Here is a 24,113-nt window from a genome sequence, read left to right on the forward strand (position 1 = left end):
GAGGTAAGCTGCAAGGCAGACGCCAACAGGAAAGCAACAGGGAGAGGGAGGCAGACACAGGAAGGGGAAAAACATTGCCAGAAGGAGATGTAGGAGTGTAGTGTGATCAGAGGAAGATAAAGAGCAAGGCAGAGAGGGCTCCTGGGGACATCAGGTGTGGAAATGAATACACCAAGAGGAAGAGATGAGTGATGAGAGGAGATGGAGATCTTATGTGCGAAATGGCAAGATACAGCTTGAATGGTCTCTAAAAGAGAGTAGAATTTGCAACTACAAAGGAGATGAGGCATTATGAGTGAGGGGCACAGTGATTCATGGACACTGAGATGAGCATAAGGTGAAACGATAGTGAATAGAAAAGTGAGAACCTAGCATAAAGTTGCAGAACTGAGTTGTGGATTTGAGGAACAACTCCAATCCTAGAGGTGAAGGAGTTGGAATTCTTTTTGTTTGTTTGTTTATTTGTTTGTTTGTTTATGGTAGACCACTGAAAATACTGAGGCATGCTTAGCAAAGAAGAGTTTGACTTTTAACCTTTTTGGTCAGGACCTGCAGTAAGAAATACTTTCAATTTAGCATCCCAGTACTTACATATGTAGAGAGAGAGAATGAAACAAAAGTTTCACAAAACACATTTTAACTTTACTTGATGAGATTCACTCTGTTTTCTGTCTTAATTTTCTTTCTTCTTTTTTCTTAAATGGTGGTCCCAACCCACTAAGTTGATCCCCAGAAGCAGTAATGTGTCTCAATCTATAATTTGAAAAACACTGTTATAGGTCGGGCACAGTGGCTCACGCCTGTAATCCCAGCACTTTGGGAGGCCAAGGCAGGCGGATCACGAGGTCAGTAGATTGAGACCATCCTGGTTAACACGGTGAAACCCTGTCTCTACTAAAAATACAAAAAATTAGCCAGGCGTGGTGGCGGGCGCCTGTAGTCCCAGCTACTGGGGAGGCTGAGGCAGAAGGAAGGCATGAACCTGGGAGGCGGAGCTTGCAGTGAGCCGAGATCATGCCACTGCACTCTAGCCTGGGAGACAGAGCAAGACTCCGCCTCAAAAAAAAAAAAAAAAAAAAAGAAAAACACTGTTATAAAGGGGATGCTTTGGGATTAATCTGCTGGTGTTGTGCAACATGAGTCAGAAAAGCAAAGGCCCTCTCATTGGGTTACTCTTCCTCTTGATCATCTCATAACTGAACTAAGTACAGTTCACTCTGAAAGCTTAACCATTTCTCATGAGCTTAATGAGTTCCTTAGACTACAATCTATCCCTGGATGGCCACAAGAACCCTTCCACCAAATATTCTTAGAGCCACCCAGAAGAAAGTTACATGGCTGGTGTACGGTCTCCTGTGGCTGCATTTGAAGTTATCATCTCTGTCACAGGGCCTCTTCCCACTCTACCGATTAAACAATAGGAGGAGTCTGAAAAAATGATAATTTTTTTTCTTAATCCTCTTAGGACCTCCTTATCTTAGAAAAGATAAGAATGGAGAATAGTAGATCCCCAAAGAAAGAGAGGGAGGAAACCTGGGAGAGAGTTGGCAGATTGGCTTCCCAAGACGGTCTCTCCCCGGTCTTCCTGTGTTTTCTTAACTAGCTGGGCACGTGCCAGGTTGGGGAAAAAACTGCTACACAGATGTAGGCTGTCTCTATGAATAAAAATGAAAACTGTTTGCTTCAAAAAATATATGTATATCTAAGCCAAGAATTGTTTAATGTCATTGATACATAGGAGGCAGGCAACTGGCTAAATTTTTTACCACTCTAATAAATTACTTGGATATTGAGAAGACCAGGCTGTGAAAGGGGATGTTAGGATGATGGAAATGCATCAAGGGGGTGACTTTCCTGCTGCTCCATCGACTGACGTGCACACAAACCCTTTCCATTCAGTGCACAGATGTAGCAAAGTTCCTGAAATTGTGAGGCAGAATGTTTTATGTTCCTGTTCAGTTTCTTCCAATGGTTTCTAATTGATTTTTTGCTCTCCGTTCAATAAAACCCAGCTGTTGTCATAGCAACCAACACATGTGCATTCTTGGAGAGTCATTTACCTCGTTTAATGTGGCTTGTTCTCCTCATGGCTACACATGCTTCTACAAATGATCATGAGAGACCATTTGCATTTTTTTAAAATGCTCTCACAATTTAAATTTAAAGATTTTAAAGGTCTTTGCTTTGTTTTTTAATTACTTGTACATTTTATTCTTCAGAATACCATCACATACACACAAAGGTTGCACATTGTTTTTTAAATGTCATTACCACATCTTGGCAGATGGCTCAAAATAACTGCTTTATCGATCTGGTTGCAATTAATTCTCCATTGTGGATTGTTTTATCTGGACAACATTTGCTCATCCTAATGAGGGTCCTGGATGGAACCAAGTTGTAATGGAGCTCTTTAAAAATTCTTAGATGGCAGCTGTCAGTCCCAATCCAGTTTAGTTCACCAAGCATTTATTAAGTGTTTACAATATGCCAGTTACTGGGAATGCAATGACAAATAACCCTGCCTTCTAGGAGCAAACATTGTAGTGCTGGAGACAGACTACACAGACAAAGAGCATTTTTCTGGCTTTCCCTTTCTTGGCCATTTTCTTTCATTTGATCCTTTGAGCACCTCTCCTTGCTGAATGCTGCCTCGTCAGCATTTATGACATGGTGCTCTCTGTTCGTCTCCTCCCTCTCCAGACTTGCATTTAGTTTCCTTGGTAGACTCCTCCTCCTTTTTCTGTCTCCTGCACTCTGGCTTTCTATCCTCAGTCTACCTCTCCTCTCTCTCTACACCCTCCCTTGGATGTTTCCATCCCCTCCAAGGTTTTAACTCCACCTCCAGACTAATGACTGCCAAATCATGTTCCAGGCTTGACCTCACACTGGCACTTCAGGCGCCAACATCCACCTGCCAGCTGTGCATATTCAGTACTTCTGATTTAGAGTAGTGATCTAATCATCTGCGGCTGAATCGGCTGGGGTTCTTTTTCAAATGCACATTCACAGCGCAACTCAGACCTGCTGCATCAGAGTTTTTGAAGTTGAAGGCTAGAATCTACATTTTTAACAAATATTTTTGTGACTTTTATACAACTAAATTTCTAGAACACTGGCTTTTGTGGGAAGTGAGTGTTTGGAGAGGGTAGGAAACTGCTGCCAGAACTGAACATTACTCTATAGCTGTTGTTATTTTCCCATGCATTTTTTTTTCTTTTTTTTTTTGTTGATGAAGTCTCATTCTGTCACCCAGGCTGGAGTGTAGTGGTGCGATCTTGGCTCACTGCAACCTCTGTCTCCTGGGTTCAAGCAATTCTCCTGCCTCAGCCTCCCAAGTAACTGGGACTACTGGCATGTGCCACCATGCCTGGCTAATTTTTTGTATTTTTAGTAGAGATGGGCTTTCACTGTGTTAGCCAGGATGGTCTCAATCTCCTAACCCTGTGATCCGCCCACCTCTGCCTCCCAAAGTGCTGAGATTACAGGTGTGAGACATCGCACCTGGCCTTCATGCATGTTTTAACAGTTAGTCTATATGTATGTACCTATAACAATATATAAGAATGTTTTTAAATTTTATATTAAATGTGTAGTATGGTACTTATGTATGTACAATCTCATAATTTAAGTTTTAAATGTACAACTACTGTGTTAAATAAGAAAATAATTTGGAGATACAATTAAAGACAGATTTTCCTAAAATAGAAGTAATTTATCTGGGAATAAGAACAAAGAAAGAAATTTATAGAGGAGAATGGATTTGTATTGCCTTGAAACCACAGGTGAAAGAATATTTGAACCATTATTACAAGCTCTGAAAGGGCAGAAAATGCAGAAACTCCTGTTTTCCAAAAATGTAGTCAGAGAACCAAAGACTGCAGAGAAACTAAAATTGCTTCTGGGAGAAGTCATTATTAATAATTTATAAGAAGCTAATCTTAAAGTGTTTTTAATTTGCATTAATATTTCTTCCTAAAACAAGTAACAGATAATATTCCCAATTCTTTCCATTCAAACAATTATCATAAAGGCCTCTGAACATATGTATTACTGAATTCCAGATTCATCCCCTGTACCCTTCCCCCTTGTCCAGCACAGAACCCCATGAGAATTTCTGAAAGTACAAAATATTCTTATATTTTGCCATTTCTCTAAGCTCTGTAATTTATCTTCCCTTCTTTTCCCATTTAATGGCTCTTTTGATTATTCATCTGACAAATATATATAATAATACTGCAGAGTCATAAAACGTGTATCTTCCCTCTCACAGAGCTTAACGTGTGGACTGTGTATCAGAAATAGACTCAAATATTATGAATATGTAAATAGGGCTGAGTGTAACTCAGAGGATAAAGGAAAGGCATGAAGTTCTATGAATGGGTAGTTACTTCTCTTTTTGGAAAATGAAGACTGACGAAAAGACACATTCTATGTCTGTATACTCTGAAACATATTGATTTGATAAATCCTGGCTTAATTTAACAATTTCTTCAAGGAAATAGTCTCTTGAAGTAGAAAGAGATACATTTAAGACAAATGAAAAAGGATATTCTTTCACCTAACAAAGAATATACTAATGGAACCAATTATCTCTGAAAGTGGAAGATGGTGCAGGCAGGACATGTAATTACTTCCCAAAAGGTCTAGATAAATCAATGCAGGCAGATCTATTATGGCTAACGGAGGGAGTTTGTATTCTGTGCGATATTTCTGTGTCACCAAGCGTAAGAATTTAGGTGTATTGACCATGCTACATCGTATGTTGTGGCACCACTCTCAGAGACAAGATGACTGAAGTGACTGAAACATTATAACCTAGCCAGAAAAGTCTATCTCTGTGGATTTTAGGAACCATGCTCTTGATTTCTGCTGAGCCTGAATGACCCCAGCATGCCTGATTTGGGAACTCTGACTCTAGGATTCTCTAATTCACTCCTATGAACCTTTCAGTTTAAATCACCCTAGTCTCTCACTACCAACCCCGGTAAGGGAGAGAAAGGCATTGACTGCATTGTGAAATCGTATGGTGGTGGAAACCCTGAACTTCTGGATCCATGTGCCCTGGCCATAAGCAACCAAGTTTTATTTATACAGTTTCCACCAGGAAAAATTGTAATAGCAGCATCATACCTTCCATAAACACCAAGCTCCACTTCAGTCATCATACCCTTGGTACAAGTACAATCTTTAGTCACGCAATAGGTCTTTTTTTTTTTTTTTTTAGAGAGAGAGAGATGGGATCTTGCTCTGTTGCCCAGGCTGGAGTGCAGTAGTAGTATGATCATAGCTCATTGAAGCCTTGACCTCTTGGACTCAAGCAATCTTCCCATCCCAGCCTCCCAAGCAGCTGGAAATATAGGCACGCACCACCATGCCTGGCTAATTCCTTTTTATTTTTTGAGAGACAGGGTCTTCACTATGTCACCCAGGCTGATCTGGAACTCCTGGGTTCAAGCAATCCTCCCACTCTACTTCAGCCTCCCAAAGTGCTGGGGTTATAGTCATGAGCCACTGTGCCCAGCCCACAATAGGTCTTAACTAAATTTAGTTTTCTATCTTAAAGTCCAGGAGAAAGGTAGGGCATATGTAACTGGTAAACCTATTTAAACTCTGACCTTGGACCCCACAATCTTTCAGTGTTCCACACAATCCAATGGAAGATGCCAGAAAATAACTAGATGATTACAAAGGATAAATTATCCTAAATCAACCTTACTCAAATGCATAATTTCTCTTTTCAAAATGTGCTCAGCTTTCTGGAACTTCCCCAGCTAATACACTGAAAAACACCTTAGCCAAGTGTGCTGTGCTTTATAAGAAACCTCTGGAAATTCTTGGTGTCTCACTCTATGTCCAAATTATACTGAGATGATTACTACTAAATTGTACAGAAATTTTTCATTTCCTTTAGAGCACCACTTCAGGGAAGCTATAATCAGAACTACTTAGGGCAGTTCTCATCTGAATAACTAAGAACCAAGGTGTTAGAGAGTGTGCTATTTTATTTGCTTGTTTGTTACATTGAGACTGCTGATAATGGGAATCACAGGGATATCAGGAGTCACTGCTAGGCCTCAGCACATTGAGGGGACCTTGCTTATTTCTCAAATAATAATAATAATAAAATAAGGAAAACCCAAGGCAGGGGCAAGGAAACAAATCTAGAAGGAAGATTGGACATAGAGTAAGGGTTCTCAATCTTGGCTACAAATTTCAATAGGTTGGGAAGCTTTTAAAAATCCTGGTGACCAAGCTGCATCCCAAACCAACTAAATTGGAATCTCTGGGCTGGGACCTAGACAATAGTATGTTTTGTAAGTCCCAGTTTATTCCAATGTGTAGACATGATTGAGAACCACTGATATACAGAAAAAACAAGAGGCAGATTAGCCCAGAGAACCAGCAGAAGGAAGCTGTAATTGGTTCCACCCTTCATGGTGGGACTCATGCTGCCCGGCCACAGGGAGCTGGTCTTCCAGGATGGATTCATGCTGAAGCTTTCATGCACCCTAGTCTAGTCCCCATGTGGCCAATAGGTGCACACATTTTACAGAAGGCTATTGGGGATCAGAAGAGGAGTATGAGGTTATGCAACAGCGTAATTATTAGGACCAATGTGAATTTAGCAAAGTCCACTTGGAATTGCTAACAACCACTGAGCTGAAATAAATGAGCCAAAGATTCTCTTCTTAAACTGCAGTGGGGTCACACTAGGAGTTTATTTCTTTTGGGGGGCAGAAGATAGACACTTCAAAATAGAACTCATGAATATATTACGGGACTTTATTCATTTACTAATTTATTCATTTATTCAGTATTATGGAGCACCAACTATTGGCCAGGCATTAAGAGTTAGGAAACAATAAGACCAAACTTCTGTCACCCCAAAGGAGAGTCTGAGAGACACATAAACAAAGACTTTCAAAAGACAGCATGTAATTGTTGTAATAGAGGCATGGACTCAGTGCTAGAGGAGCTTAAAAGATTAAGAATGTCCCTGTTTGGAGGCTCTGAGAAAGGGCACACTGCAGAGACAATGTCTGAACCAAGTCTTGAAGTATGAATAGGATTTTGATAGGTAGACAAACAGGTGATGGTCTCTCTAGGCATAATAAATAGTATTCTGGAGGGATCTAAGCCTGGAAAAGTTGACAACATATATCATGGAGAACCTTGTTTGAAAGAATGAAAAACTCGGGCTTCATCCTATACATGCTGAAGATCCTAAGTTTTAAACACTGGAGTGACAAGATCAGATTTCATTTTGGATCAATTACACTGGGAATATGCCAGAAATTAGGGTGTTTAAGATCAGTAGGAATACAAAAAGAAAATATTAATACTCTATTTATTTGTGTCTCAGTTTTTTTTCAGTTATTGGGTATGTTTTATTATGTACTACTGGAATAGTATGTTATATAATTTATAAAATATTCATGTATTAGGGCAATACTGAATCTTTTTTTGAAACTAAGAATTATAAAACAACATATGTTTGGAGACCACTGGCTAAAGGATAGACTTGAGGGTAAGGTCAGGAAGCAGAAATTCCAATAAGAAGCTGATGTTATTGGGTAAATTATAGCAAGGCCTAAAGCAGGTGTTCCCCACCCTGGCTGTACATTCAACCCTCCTAGGTAGCATTTTAAAAACCATGGCACAGACCCCATCTCTCTCTCTCTCTCTCTCTCTCTCTCTCTCTCTCTCTCACACACACACACACACACACACACACACACACACACAAATTAAGTAAATCAGAATTTCTGAAGTTGAGGTACAAACATGAGTGTTTTTAGCTCCTTAAGTAATTCTAATGTACAGCCATGGTTGGGAACCCTTGATTTAGGCCCTCACCATGTATCACCCAATTGTGTTAAAGTTGAGGACCATAGACCTAATCCAAGCAGTGGCATTGGGGATACAAACTAGGAATCAGAGGCATAAAAGATGATGTAAGTATCTAGCCTGAGGAACAGATTAAAATCATTGTGGAGGGAGAATTTGGGAGTAAAATCAACATACTAACAGGCAGAAGGGAAGACACCCAGAAAAGTCAGAGAGTAGAGAGTCAGGAGAGTGGAAATACTTAGGTGGATAGTCATGAAGGCAAATGGGACAAGATCTAGAAAATACGTTGAAAGAACTAGTCTTAAATCTAAGCAATGGAATCCATAATTTTAAATATGACAGTAAATTACTGTTTAAATGCTTTGATAAGCATTGATCAACAAATGATCCATGAAGTGATACACGTAGGAGGACAGTGGGAATTTGGAGGCTCTTTAGGAAGAAAAAGACAACTTTGCATATTGCATAGAGCAGGTGACCGACCACCCCTTTCTTTTTAATGAAATCAAAATAGATTTCTAAGAGTTGCCTTCATTCAATGTCTTTTTGATAACACGAGAAATTAGTACAAAAAAGTAAAGAACGTCATTAAGAACTGGCCATTGTGGCTACCTATGTCTGCATTGTTAACCTTCTCTTTAGCAGAAGACCATGGCTGATTTAGTGGTTTGGTGGTGCACACACATTTATAGCTAATTTCATTTCATAGACTTCAGCTTATCATTACAGTTTCAGTCCAGCTTGCCAAGGATCATTCAGTAAGCTGGGCTCCAAAGCCAGAGAAACATGGACAGCTCTGGTGGTGGGCATGCACCCACCTTGGCTATCTTAAAGCTTTTCTGTTGAGCTCAGACCTGCAATGTTGCCTCCAGCCACTTCACTTTAATGAATGATGATGGTTTTTTCCTTCAGTTTTAATCATTTCCCTCTTACCCCTGCAAAAACAATTCTGTAATAAAGCCAGGTTGTGCAGCCAGAAATTCTAATGAGGATAACATTGCCCTAAAGCCTATTTTTAAAAACTCAAACCACCTGTTCCAAATATGCATTAACTCTGTTCTTCCGCAGCTTTTAAAGATTTATTTAACTCTTAATTGTAGTATTTCTCAAAGAATGAAAATTGCCAACTTCTGGGTTCAGCAGGAGTCCCAGTGATGCTACTAAAATGTTCTAGGTACCTATCTGCACACAGCTCTGAGGAGAAGCACTGCCAGCCTACCATTATATCCCCAGGCTCACATTCTTTTAGGCTAAGTATTCCCAGGAGGTATAAAATAAACCAACAGTGTACATTTTAATGTGTTTGGGTTGGTTTAGGTGTGGTCATATCCATGGGCTGGGAAGAGAAGGGACTGCTGTTTGCCCTGGTCCTTGTCTCCTTTGTGCTTCCCAATTCCTGTTAACCTGATCTTTATTTCATAGTCTTATGGATCTCCACTCTCCCTTCTGGCAGCTGAAATTCACTCCTCAGAAAGTGTCTGTTCCTTATGAATAAAGTGACCATGAATCCCAGTTTGCTCAGGACAGTCCTGATTTATGTTCATTTCCCAGTGTAAGTATTAGTAGCATCCCCTTTCAATCTCAAAAGTGACTCAGTTTGGAGAACAAATGATATGGTTATCCAATCCATGAAACCCCACCCATGCAGCATCGTTGAGGGATAAACTCCACTTCCTCTTTTTTTTTTTCATGTTGCCCTTCTTCTAAACCTCTACTTATGTTTCTCACATTCCCCAGTGAATAAACTCTCAAGACTCTGGCAAATCCCTATTTTACTAAGACTCTGGCAAGACCCTATTTTACTAATTGCCTTCTTTAAGCAACTCCACTAATCTAGGTGTTCTTTCCTATACTCTTTCTTACTAACCCAGATCTTACCAACCTTTGACCCCTGAGTTTCTCCATTCTCATGATTCTCACAGCTCCAAGGGATGCCAATATGCAAAGTGCCCTTCTTCATTATAAAGAGCTTCCAAAGCCCCACTGTCTATCTATTATTTGTGGATGAAAGCTTATCCTCTAACAAACCTTATGTTTACATGTCTCCTGTCCCATCTCACAAAATTGTCTAGCCCTCATTTTTCTTATCTGGATTTGGCTCAGAACCTCATCTTTGCTCCTTCTCTTAGAACGATCTTCCAAGTTGTGCCCTTTTCTCATTCACACAAACTTGCAAACACATTTTGTGAAATGTTTAAAAATTAATCCAGGTCCATGTAACTGAAATTTGTATAAACTGCCAGCTTCATTTTTTGTTTTCTTAAAAACAAAAAAAGCATAAATAGCAGTATTATTTACCAAAATTAAAGTCAGATATAAGAAATACAAACTGCAGCATTTGGATTTGGATTTAATTAATCTGCTAAGTGTTGAGAGCTGAAAAAGCTGAAATCAAGGATGATTTTCTCACACTAAATTGTGTAATCTGTACTTGGATGCAGCTGGCAGGAACCACCTCTGTTCATCAGCTTTGCACACTGGCCAGTGTTATTTCCTTTCTCCTAGAGTAAAATTATTAGGGTGGGGAACAGTAGGGGAACAAATCACACTAACCAAACTCACAGAGGACAGATTTCTAATTTAAAATGCCTTTTATTATGCTCTGCAAAACGTAAGTGTCACACAGTTGGTAATAGTACGGTTAGATAATCAGTGTATCCTTTTATCAATAGAAAAAATACCCTTAGAAAGGCTATCAATTTAATACAGTTTCTTAGTGGTTCTAGACCAAAGAAAAGGGAATCCAATCATGTTCACTCATATATTTCTTTATTTTTTTAATTAAATTAATTTTTTTACAAATTATTATGGTTCATATTCATGGAATACATCGTGAATTTTTTTATACATATAATGTATAGTGGTCAGATCAGGGTAATTAGCATACATTTATCATTTCTGTGTGCTGGGAATGTTCAATATTCTCCTTCTAGCGATTTGAAACTATACAATGTATTATGGTTACCTATAGTTATCCTACAGTCATACAGAACACTAGAACTTACGTCCCTTATCTGGCTGTAATTTTGTATCCTTTAACAAATATCTCCTTGTGCCTCCCTTCCCCCACACCCTTCTCAATGTCTAGTATCCTCTGATTACTTTTTACCACTATAAGATCAACTTTTTTTTAGCTTCCTCATGTGATTGAGAATATGCACTGCTTAACTTTCTGTTCCTGGCTTATTTCACTTAATATAACGTCCTGCAGTTCTACCCATATTGCCATGAATGACAGGCTTTCATTTTTTTATACTTGTGTATTATTTCATTGTGTATATACACCACATTTTTTAATCTATTCATATGTTTTTGGGCACTTAAGTTGATTCCATGTCTTGGCAATTGTGAGTAATGCTGGTAATGCTGCAATAAGCATGGGGTTGCAGATGTCTCTTGGATATACTGATTCCCTTTTCTTTGAATAAATGCTAAGTAGGGAGTTTGTTAGAGCCTATGGTAGTTCTATTTGCAGTTTTTTTGAGACACCTTCATACTGTTCTCCTTAGTGGTTGTACTAGTTTACCTTCTTACCAACAGTGTGTAAGAGTTTTCTTTTCTCTGCGTCCTCACCAACATTTGTTATTTTTTGTGTTTTGATAATAGCCATCCTAACTAGGGTAAGATGATCCCTCACTGTGGTTTTGATTAACATTTCTCTGATGATTGTTGATGCTGAACATTTTTTGATACATTCACTGGCCATTTTTATGTCTTTTTTTTTTTGAGACACAGTCTTACTCTGTCACCCAGGCTGGAGTGCAGTGGGTGCGATCTCGACTCACTGCAGCCTCTGCCTCCCAGGTCCAAGCAATTCTCCAGCCTTAGCCTCCCAAGTAGTTGGGATTACTGGCGTGCACCATCACTCCTGGCTAAGTTTTATATTTTTAGTACAGATGGAGTTTCACCATGTTTGCCAGGCTGGTCTCAAACTCCTGACCTCAAGTGACCTGCCCATCTCAGCCTCCCAAAGTGCTGGGATTACAGGCATCAGCCACCGTGCCCAACCATTTTTATGTCTTCTTTTGAGAAATGTCTGTTATTGGTCTGATCAAGTTTTCTATTTCTTCTTGTTTCAGTCTTTTTTTTTTTCTTTTCTTTTTTTCTTTCTTTTTTTTTTTTTTTTTTTTTGAGACAAGGTCTTACTCTGTCGCCCAGGCTGGAGTGCAGTGGCACAATGTAAGCTCACTGCAACCTCCAACTCCCAGGTTCAAGTGATTCTTCTGCCTCAGCCTCCCAAGTGGCTGGAAGTACAGGTGCCCACCACCACGCCCAGCTAATTTTTATATTTTTAGTAGAGATGGGGTTTCACCATGCTGGCCAGGCTGGTCTCGAACTCCTGAACTCAAGTGGTCCATCCATCTTGGCTTCCCAAAGTGCTGGGATTAAAAGGCATGAGCGACCGCACCTGGTCTTGGTTCAATCTTTATTGGTTGTATGTGTGCAGGAATTCATTCATTTCCTCTAGGTTTTCAAATGTATTGGCATATTGTTGTCCATAGTAGTTTCTAATGATCCTTTATATTTCTGTGGTATACATTTTGATGTCTTCTTTTTGTTTCTTGACTTTATTTATTTAGGTCTTATCTCGTTTTTTCTTTATCTAGCTAATGATTTGCCAATTTTGCTTATTGTGTTATAAAAACAACTTTTTGGCCGGGCACGGTGGCTCATGCCTGTAATCCCTGTACTTTGGGAGGCCGAGGCACACGGATCACAAGGTCAGGAGATCAAGACCATCCTGGCTGACACTGTGAAACCCTGTCTCTTCTAAAAATACAAAAAATTAGCCAGGCTTGGTGGCGAGCACCTGCAGTCCCAGCTACTCGGGAGGCTGAGGCAGGAGAATGGCATGAACCCAGGAGGCAAAACTTGCAGTGAGCCCAGATTGCACCACTGCACTCCAGCCTGGGGACAGAATGACATTCACACACACACACACACACACACACACACACACATACATACACACACACACAACCTTTCTGCTTCATTAATCTTTTATTCTTAATTTCCTTCTTCACCCACTTGTCATTCAGTACCATATCGTTTAATTTCCATGTATTCGTATTGTTTCAAATGTTCCTCATGTTATTAATATCTAATTTTATTTTATTGTGGTCAGGTAAGATGCTGAAGATAATTTTAGTTTTTAAAAATTTGTTAAGACTTTTTTTGTGTCCTAATATATGGTCAATCCTGGAGAATGTTCTATGTGCTGATGAAAAAAATATGTATTCTGCAGCTGTTGTGTGAGATGTTCTATCAATGCCTGTTAGGTCCATTTGGTTTGTGGCATAGTTTAAATCTGATGTTTCTTTGTTAATTTCCTGTCTGGATGATCCAATGCTGATGGTAGAGTGTTAAAATTCCCAACTATTATATTATTTATTATATCACCGGGGTCTATCTTTCCCTTCACATCTAATACTTGCTTTATGTATGTGGGTGCTCTGGTGTCAGGTGCATATATATTTATAAGTGGTATGCTATTTTGTTGACTCAATCTTTTTATTATTATATAGCATCCTCTGTCTCTTTTTATAACTTTTGACCTGAAGCATTTTTTTTTTTTTTTTTTTTTTTTTTTTTTACTGATATAAGGATAGCTATCCCTGCTTACTTTTGGTTTCTGCTTGAATGGAACATCTTTTTCCAATCCTTCACCTTTTGTCTATGTGTGTCTTTATAAATGAAGTGAGTTTTTTGTAGGTAGCATATAATCAGGCCTTGATTTTTTTTTTTAAATCTATTCAGCCTGCTTATGTCTTTTAAATGGAGAATTTAAGCCATTCACATTCAAGGTTATTATTTCATAGGTGAGGATTTTACTCCTGTCATTTTACTGATTGTTTCCTGGTTGTTTAATATATCTTTTGTTTCTTATTTCCTCTGTTATTATTTATTTTGTGGTTGGGTGCCTGTCTGTAATGATAAGTTTTTATTTTATTTTTATTTTTTTGAGACAGAGTTTTGTTCTTGTTGCTCAGGCTAGAGTGCAATGGTGCAATCTTGGCTCACCACAACCTCTGCCTCCAGGGTTCAAGAGATTCTCCTGCCTCAAACTCCCGAGTAACTAGGATTACAGGCATGCACCATCATGCCCAACTAATTCTGTATTTTTACTAGAGACAGGGTTTCTCCATGTTGGTCAGGCTGGTCAAGAACTCCTGACCTCAGTTGATCCACCCACCTCGGCCTCCCAAAGTGCTGGGATTACAGGCGTGAGCCACCGCACCTGGTCTGATTCCTTTCTCTTTTTTTCTTTCATATGTTGCCTCTACTAGGGAGTTTTATAGTTTCAGATGTTTTTATTATGCCATTTATCATCTTTTCACTACCAAATGTAAGACTTCTTTGAACATTTCTTGTAAGGCCAGTCTGGTAATGATGAATTTCCTTGGTTTTTGCTTTTATGTTAAAGATTTCATTTCTCCTTCATTTCTAAAGGATGGCTTTGTTGGGTATAATATTTGTGGTTGGGAGGTTTTTTGTTGTTGTTGTTGTTGTTGTTGTTGTTTGGTACTTTAAATATATTATTCCATTCCCTCCTGTCCTATAGGGTCTCTGCTGAGAATTTCACTATTAATCTAATAAGGATTACTTTATATGTGACTTGATGCTTTCTCTATCTGCTGTGATTTTATTAATTATGTTATCCTCATCTTTTCCCTTCTTTTCTCCTTCCCAAAACACCCAAAATGTAAATATTTGTTCACTTAGTAGTGTCCCATAAGCCCTGCGGGCTTTACTAATTTATCTTTTTTCTTTTTTTTTTTTTTTTTTTCCTGCCTGTATTATTTCAAAAGGCCTGTCTTCAACTTCAGAGATTCCTTTTTCCTCTTGGTCTAATCTGTTGTTGAAGCTCTCAATGGTAATTTTTTATTTTATTCATTGGATTCTTCAGCTTTAAGGTTTCTGTCTTGTTCTTTTTAATGATATCCATCTCTATTGAATTTCTCATTCAAATCATGAATTGTCTTTCTGAATTCGTTGAATTGCCTATACTCTCTTGCATCTCAGTAAATTTTCTTAAGTTTTTTGTTTTGAATTCTTTTTCTGGCATTTCACACATTTTCTTATCATTGAGGTCTATTACTTGAGAATTGCTGTTTCTGATTGACAGTGTCTTGTTTCCTTGCTTTCTCATGTTTGATGTGTCCCTACACTGATTTATATGCACGTGGTAAAGTCACTTCTTCCAATTTTATGAAGTAGGTTTCATATGAATGAGTTTTAGGGTATTGGTTTGGTAGAGTACATTGGCTTTGCTTCTAGGTTGATACAACAGTGTACTCTCCATGTAGTTTCTTCAGCTATAAGCCATAATAGTGGCATAAGCAAGTTTCTCAGTGGTCTAGGCTGAGAGAGTCTGTGGCACTAGTGGTGTGGCTTTGTCAGGATTGGGGTTGCTGGACTGTTTGTCAGGTTGGAAGCATATATATGCACACAGTGTGCTAGCTAACTTGGAGTCTGGCTCACTGGAGTTGGAGCTATAGTACTGTTACTCTTGCCACAGGCACAAGCATGCAATTGCTTGTCTGACCTAGAGTTGTGCCTGCCAGGAGTGGCCTGTGGAACTATTTCTCAGGTCTACATGCAGGTGCAAGGCTGTTCAGTTGGGGGCATGCCCACCAGGGGCAACCTGCAAGGCTGTTTCTCAGGCACTGATGGAGACTGCAGGACCATTGGCTAGGCCACAGCCAAGTCTGCAGGGGGCAGGGGCACTGCAGGGCTATTTCTCATGAGTCCTGAGCACAGTCACATTTCACACATTAGTCACAGGGCTATTTCCCTATATGTCCTGAGCGCAGTCACATAGCCATTTTGCTGGCCAGGGGCAGATCAGCTGCTCAGAGACTCAGGGGCTCTCCCATTTAGGGGAGGGCATGTAGCAGTTTGGCTAGCTCAAGAGTAGAGTTGCCCTGGGTAAGATTGCTAGACTATTCCTCCAGCTGAAAGTGTAGTGACAGGAGTTGGTTTCCCTGCTGTGCAGGACCAGAGTCATAGCTGATTCTGGACCCAGGCTCTGCACAGCTGGGGTTGTGGCATTCAACTACCTGTATCGGCTTGTTGGAATTAAAATGGAGTCCTAGTGCTGGAGAGGTGCAGGAGCTACTGGCCCCCAGAGAAAGGTGGACTCCAGAGGTAGCTCTGGTCTCAAGATGGTGCTATGCTGCAGAAGCTTGGCTTACAGGGGTGTGAGCTATGGGGAGTGCATACCTTGTGCTCCTGCTGCAGGGCAATGCAGCTACATGAATTCCCAGCAGCTCTCCAAAATGGCTGAGGGTTTGCAAGAGCTTTGGGATTCTCTTCTTGTAAGGACTACAGGTGTTTGTAGTGGCAGTGGGGGGATGGTGGGGATCATTTTACCTTTTCTCTTCAGTGGAAAGTCCTCCCTAACTCCAGGCATATCTGATCCAGTTTGGAGAGAAAAGTGTGCGGAGATTGGGTGCTTCTACACAGGCCTCCTGGATTTCAAATCACCCTAGGTGTGCCTGCAGTCTCTTGCTGCACTTAGCATTCTCCTTTGACACTCCAGTCAAATTGTAGCTGTCTGTTCCTTGCCTTGGTCCTTTTCTACTCACATATTTCTTATCCTATTGAGCTCTCACTATGTGCCAGGCATGTGACATTAAGGCATACCATTGAGTGACTACAATGCTCTTTATTGTGATACAGAGGAGGTAAACCTGTATACTCACCCAGGTCAGTGCAGGCACCCTCTCATTTCCCCCTTGACCATACTGGGCAGTAAATACTCTCAATCCTTGACTCTCTTTTTTCTTGACTTCACAGAAACCAACTCCATTTTCTTTTGATGGTTTTACCTTGAAATTTTATCATTCATTAGACGACTGATAAAAGAGGTCTTACCCTCCATCTGAGAAATTTGGGAGACACTCTAGTCCCTTGATGGATTTTGAGAAGTGTGCTGTTCTCACCAGAAAATTGTTTGTTCATCCTGTCTTGGAGTGACTTCCTTCTGCAGATGGCTAATCTCATGGACTTTGTGGCACTTACTTAATAACTTTATTCTCAGTGGATGACTTTTTCTTGTCTCAATCCCAAGTCCCAAAGATATACTCTCTTTGATGCCTGTAGGCACCTGCCTTCAGCTGTGTACAGACTAACCCATGATATTTCATCCCTGAAAGCCATTAGAATAGTTTTCTCCACTAAATCTAGGTACTATGCCCTATTCTATTTTACCTGTAACTTTACTTAACTGGCATTTGCACGGCTTGGCTTTATTTGACAAGGAAGTAGCCATCCTAAGAAGGATTCATCATCATCTCATCCTCTGCCTTGAGAGTTCAGTGAAAAAGCCAGCTGCTTCTGGAGAGAGTTCCTTTTCCATATTCAAGCTTCATCAAGACAAGGGATGATATAATTACAACTTTCAGAATTTGTCACTGTATAAAGTAAAATTATTTTTATGACGCTTCACATAGTGTTCTGTGTCTAGGCTGTGTTACTATTGAAAGGAGCTAGATATAGACTTTGAGAAGAATTTCTTGATTTTAAGAATTGGCAGACATTAGTACATATTAGGATAAGAAACCCCAAGAACTTGTAAATGAAGCCAACAGCTATTACTCTATGATGTTTGAGTGAAACACTGCCAAAATATAAGAAGATGGACATTAGGGACATACAAAGATTAAAAGTCTGGACTTTAGAGTCAGATTTTAGATTTTGTCCTGGTTTACCAAGTGTATAACTCAACCATTTTTGCAACTGTAAAATGAGCCTTGTAAAGGCACCTACTTCATGGGGCTGGTTACAGGATTAGAAAACAAATGCAAAAATGCCTAGCATAGTATGTGCATATAGTATATACTTAATAAATGTTAGTTACATTTAAGATTCCATATCCTTTGATATCACAATGAAATTTCATTCTTTTGGGCACTAGTAATTAAAAATGTGTTACACTATTTGCTCTATTTCATATGCATCCTTCACAGCAAAAATAACTTGCTGATTGATAATGCATATGTTATCGTAACCTGAAAATCCTAAACAGACAGAAGTTATCAATGTTTTTGTTGACAGTTCATAAATAGGCTGAACTGGAAATTGTCTCCTGTATCATTGAAAGCCTATTGAAATGTTAAGAAGTTACAAAGGATATATTTAACCAATTTCAGAGAAAAAACTCTTTTAAAACACTTAGTACTCTTTGCATATAAGCAGCCACTCTGCCAAACATAAATGATCCTTATCTCTGTATTAAAACCAATATGACAGAACATCGACTTCTCAGCACTTTAATAGTTCTTGGTTCAGGTGTTGAAGTGTAACGATCTTGCATTTCTTCAAATTTTTTCAGAAATATGTCTTTCCTTGTGAGTGAATAGGGCTGGTTTAATTTGTTTTATATCATAAATTTCCCACAAGGCAAAACCAAAACTATATTTTGTAAAATTCCATGCTTGGTAAACTCCATCTAAAAATAATGTGGCTGACAGAATTGTTCACTGGTTTAATCACTTCATAACTAAAAACAAAGAAAAAGTGATTCCCTCTCTCTCTATTTCCCCATTTACCCCACTGCTTCTCCCAGCCAATTAACAGAAATCTATTCTTTAATTAACCCTATAAATACGTACACTTACTATATATCCACAAAAATTTCAAAAGTTAAAAAAAATCCTTTAATTAGCCAACATCTACTGGACACTTGCTCATGCTGGGCACTATGTTACTATCTCTAGAGATATGGAGAAGCACTATGGAATGTACATTCTAATTGGGGAGCAAAACACACATAGTATGGAGGTGGTCAAGGAATGAGGAGTGATTGCTTTTGGATACAAAGTTTCTTTTGGGGGGTGATGACAATGTTCTGGAATTAGATCATGGTGATTAACCTTTGTACATCCCTAATGTCCATCTTCTTATATTATGAACCAGGATTTGTTAAGGCCATAGACTGACCAGTGCATAGTTTCAGAATTTTAACAGAGGCAGGAAAAAGCTACCATCTGGTCATGCCTGGCTAAAGACACGGACTCAGGGGCTGAAATACCATGATTTTTAGTAGCACTAGCCTTTGGCTGAGCTCCTGTTCTTGCTTTTCTACAGCTTTGGTCTGCAATTTTGGCCCTTCTTCAGGCAAATTGATCAAAAGCCTTACCTCCCACTTCTCTTCGTAAAGCCTGTCTCTAGGCTGGGGCCCAGTAGAGGATGAGCTAATATGCCAGTTTGTCCTGCTGCTCAGCAATCCCTACTTCTGGCTCAAATATCACCCACCCGGTAGTAGAATGACCTTTCCTTGCAGCTCTGGCCCATCCAATTCCATAGGAAAAGGGAGACAAGACGTAACTATAACTAGAATCTGGAAAAAGAAGATTTTCTCAGAAACTTAAGAACAAATCACAGATTTTTAACAATTGGAGATGAAAATGATTTATTGCAATGTGATTTTAGTAGCTATTTCCTCTCTACAGAAAAAAAAATATATCAGTTGTGATTTTTCCTTCTAATTAAAGTTTAAAACATCAGAGTGCCCGAAGTGGTGTTTAGAAGTTTCCCTGGGGTTAAAAAAAGAGCAAGTGCCGCAGAACATCTCATAAAAACAAATGGCATTTCACAATATGGTGGAGCTATTTATGGGATGAAATGAATCAAGTGTTTCCTATAAGATTGTTGTAATGCACTGGAGAAAGGGGCGAAGAGAGGTCATCAAGTGTACAATACTGTAATTGTGATTATTACCATTAACACAGTGCAGTCACACGTGGAACGGAGTCCCTTGGGGTGTTCTGACGTTGCAGTACTCTTCAAGTGCCAGAGTGACATCCTGGAGCCTGCCACCTCAGTGAGCAGCACACTTATGGTCTAAGGCCCTGCTTGCTGCCCTGTGGGTATCAATGTGAAAAGGCCCCAGCCTTCTCTGAGGCTTCCTTTGCTCTAAGGACCTCCTGAGAGCAAAGTGGACAGAAGAATGTCAGCAAATCAGGCCTGCGCCACAGCTGGGAAGTGTGGGTTTGTGTTCTTCACGTGCACTGGAAAGTATTAGAATACCTTTCTTGAAAAACAGCTGCTCAGATCCGTGCCAAGATGGCCGAATAGGAACAGGTCCAGCCTCCAGCTCCCAGAGTGAGCGACACAGAAGACGGGTAATTTCTGCATTTCCAACTGAGGTACCGGGTTGATCTCACTGGGGCATGTCGGACAGTGGGTACAGGACAGTGGGTGCAGCCCACCGAGCGAGAGCTGAAGCAGGGTGAGGCATCGCCTCACCCGGGAAGCGCAAGGGGGGAGGGAATTCCCTTTCCTAGCCAAAGGAAACCATGACACACAACAACTGGAAAATCGGGTTACTCCCACCCTAATACTGTGCTTTACCAAGGGTCTTAGCAAACGGCACACTAGGAGATTATATCCCTCACCTGGATCGAAGGGTCCCACCCCCACGCAGCCTCATTGCTAGCACAGCAGTCTGAGACCTAACTGCAAGGCAGCAGCGAGCCTGGGGGAGGGGCACCCACCATTGCTGAGGCTTAAGTAGGTAAACAAAGTAGCCAGGAAGCTCAAACTGGGTGAAGCCCACCACAGCTCAAGGAGGCCTGCCTGCCTCTGTAGACTCCACCTCTGGAGACAGGGCATAGCCAAACAAAAGGCAGCGGAAACCTCTGCAGATGTAAATGTCCCTGTCTGACAGCTTTGAAGAGAGTAGTGATTTTCTCAGCATGGAGTTTGAGATCTGAGAATGGACAGACTGTCTGCTCAAGTGGGTCCCTGACCCCTGAGTAGCCTAACTGGGAGACATCCCCCACTAGGAGCAGACTGACACCTCATACCTCACACGGCCGGGTACCCCTCTGAGAGGAAGCTTCCAGAGGAACGATCAGACAGCAACATTTGCTGTTCAGCAATATTCACTCTTCTGCAGCCTACGCTGCTGATACCCAGGCAGCAGGGTCTGGAGTGGACCTCAAGCAAACTTCAACAGACCTGCAGCTGAGGGTCCTGACTGTTAGAAGGAAAACTAACAAACAGAAAGGACATCCACACCAAAACCCCATCTGTATGTCACCATCATCAAAGACCAAAGGTAGATAAAACCACAAAGATGTGGAAAAAACAGTACAGAAAAGCTGGAAATTCTAAAAATCAGAGTACCTCTCCCACTCCAAAGGAATGCAACTCCTCACCAACAATGGAACAAATCTAGACGGAAAATGACTTTGACAAGTTGAGAGAAGAAGGCTTCAGGCAATCAAATTTCTCTGAGCTAAAGGAGGAATTACGAAGTCAGCGCAAAGAAACTAAAAACCTTGAAAAAGGATTTGACTAATTGCTAACTAGAATAACCAATATAGAGAAGTCCTTAAACAACCTGATAGAGATGAAAACCACGACACGAGAACTATGTGACAAATGCACAAGCTTCAATAACCAACTCGATCAACTGGAAGAAAGGGTATCAGTGATTGAAGATCAAATGAATAAAATGAAGTGAGGAGAGAAGTTTAGAGAAAAAAGAGTAAAAAGAAATGAACAAAGCCTCCAAGAAGTATGATCCTATGTGAAAAGACCAAATCTGATTGGTGTACCTGAAAGTGATGGGGAGAATGGAACCAAGCTGGAAAACACTCTGCAGGATATTATCCAGGAGAACTTTCCCAACCTAGTAAGGCAGGCCAACATTGAGATTCAGGAAATACAGAGAGCACCACAGAGATATTCCTCGAGAAGAGCAACTCCAAGACACATAATTGTCAGATTCACCAAAGTTGAAATGAAGGAAAAAATGTTAAGTGCAGCCAGAGAGAAAGATCAGGTTACCCACAAAGGGAAACCCATCAGACTAAGAGTGGATCTCTCAGCAGAAACTCTACAGGCCAGAAGATAGTGGGGGCCAATATTCGACATTTGTAAAGAAAAGAATTTTCAACCCAGAATTTCATATCCAGCCAAACGAAGCATCATAAGTGAAGGAGAAATAAAATCCTTTACAGACAAGCAAATGCTGTGAGATTTTGTCACCACCAGGCCTGCCTTACAAGAGCTCCTGAAGGAAGCACTAAACATGAAAAGGAACAACCAGTACCAGCCACTGCAAAACATGCCAAAATGTAAAGACCATCGATGCCAGGAAGAAACTGCATCAACTAATGAGCAAAATAACCAGCTAACATCATAATGACAGGATCAAGTTCACACATAACAATATTAACCTTAAATGTAAATGGGCTAAATGCTCCAATTAAAAAACACAGACTGGCAAATTGGATAAAGAGTCAAGACCCATCAATTTGCTGTATCCAGTAGACCCATCTCACGTGCAGAGACACACATAGGCTCAAAATAAAGGGATGGAGGAAGATCTACCAAGCAAATGGAAAACAAAAAAAGGCAGGAGTTGCAATCCTAGTCTCTGATAAAACAGACTTCAAACCAACAAAGATCAAAAGAGACAAAGAAGGCCATTACATAATGGTAAAGGGATCAATTCAACAAGAAGAGCTAACTATCCTAAATATATATGCACCCAATAAAGGAGCTCCTAGATTCATAAAGCAACTCCTTAGAGACTTACAAAGAGACTTAGACTCCCACACAATAACAATGGGAGACTTTAACACCCCACTGTCAACATTAGACAGATCAATGAGACAGAAAGTTAACAAGGATATCCAGGAATTGAACTCAGCTCTGCACCAAAAAGACCTAATAGACATCTACAGAACTCTCCACCTCAAATCAACAGAATATATAGGCTTCTCAGCACCACATCGCACTTATTCCAAAATTGACCACATAGTTGGAAGTAAAGCACTCCTCAGCAAATGTACAAGAACAGAAATTATAACAAACTGTCTCTCAGACCACAGTGCAATCAAACTAGAACTCAGGATTAAGAAACTCAATCAAAACCACTCAACTACATGGAAACTGAACAACCTGCTCCTGAATGACTACTGGGTACATAACGAAATGAAGGCAGAAGTAAAGATGTTCTTTGAAACCGATGAGAACAAAGATACAACATACCAGAATCTCTGGGACACATTTAAAGCAGTGTGTAGAGGGAAATTTATAGCACTAAATGCCCACAAGAGAAAGCAGGAAATATCTAAAATTGACACCCTAACATCACAATTAAAAGAACTAGAGAAGCAAGGGCAAACACATTCAAAAGCTAGCAGAAGGCAAGAAATAACTAAGATCAGAGCAGAACTGAAGGAGATAGAGACACAAAAAACCCTCCAAAAAAATCAATGAATCCAGGAGCTGTTTTTTTTTTTTTTTTAAAGATCAAAAAAATTGACAGACTGCTAGCAAGACTAATAAAGAAGAAGAGAAGAATCAAATAGATGCAATAAAAAATGATAAAGGGGATATCACCACCGACCCCACAGAAATACAAACTACCATCAGGGAATACTATAAACACCTCTATGCAAATAAACTAGAAAACCTAGAAGAAATGGATAAATTCCTGGACACATACACTCTCCCAAGACTAAACCAGGAAGAAGTTGAATCCCTAAATAGACCAATAACAGGCTCTGAAATTGAGGCAATAATTAAGAGCCTACCAACCAAAAAAAGTCCAGGACAAGATGGATTCATAACCGAATTCTACCAGAGGTACAAGGAGGAGCTGGTACCATTCCTTCTGACATTATTCCAATCAACAGAAAAAGAGGGAATCCTCCCTAACTCATTTTATGAGGCCAACATCATCCTGATGCCAAAACCTGGAAGAGACACAACAAAAAAAGAGAATTTTAGACCAATATCCCTGATGAACATCGAAGCAAAAATCCTGAATAAAATACTGGCAAACTGAATCCAGCAGCACATCAAAAAGCTTATCCACCATGATCAAGTGGACTTCATCCCTGGGATGCAAGGCTGGTTCAACATATGCAAATCAATAAATGTAATCCAGCATGTAAACAGAACCAAAGACAAAAATCACATGATTATCTCAATAGATGCAGAAAAGGCCTTCAACAAAATTCAACAGCACTTCATGATAAAAACTCTCAATAAATTCGGTATTGATGGAACGTATCTCAAAATAATAAGAGCTATTAATGGCAAACCCACAGCCAATATCATACTGAATGGGCAAAAACTGGAGCATTCCCCTTGAAAACTGGCACAAGACAGGGATGCCCTCTCTCACTACTCCTATTCAACATAGTGTTGGAAGTTCTGGCCAGGGCAATCAGGCAAGAGAAAGAAAGAAAGGGTATTCCATTAGGAAAAGAGGAAGTCAAATTGTCCCTGTTTGC

At 40.0% G+C, this 24,113-nt stretch overlaps 1 protein-coding gene across 2 annotated transcripts in view; it reads left to right on the forward strand.

Annotated features, from left to right (window-relative positions):
• Positions 1-24,113, forward strand: part of RAB3C (RAB3C, member RAS oncogene family) — a 293,496-nt gene that overhangs the window by 253,492 nt on the left and 15,891 nt on the right. The gene's annotated exons all lie outside the window — the stretch shown is intronic.

The sequence above is a fragment of the Macaca fascicularis genome, chromosome 6 (genome assembly GCF_037993035.2).
Source record: "Macaca fascicularis isolate 582-1 chromosome 6, T2T-MFA8v1.1".
NCBI classification, from domain to species: domain Eukaryota; kingdom Metazoa; phylum Chordata; class Mammalia; order Primates; family Cercopithecidae; genus Macaca; species Macaca fascicularis.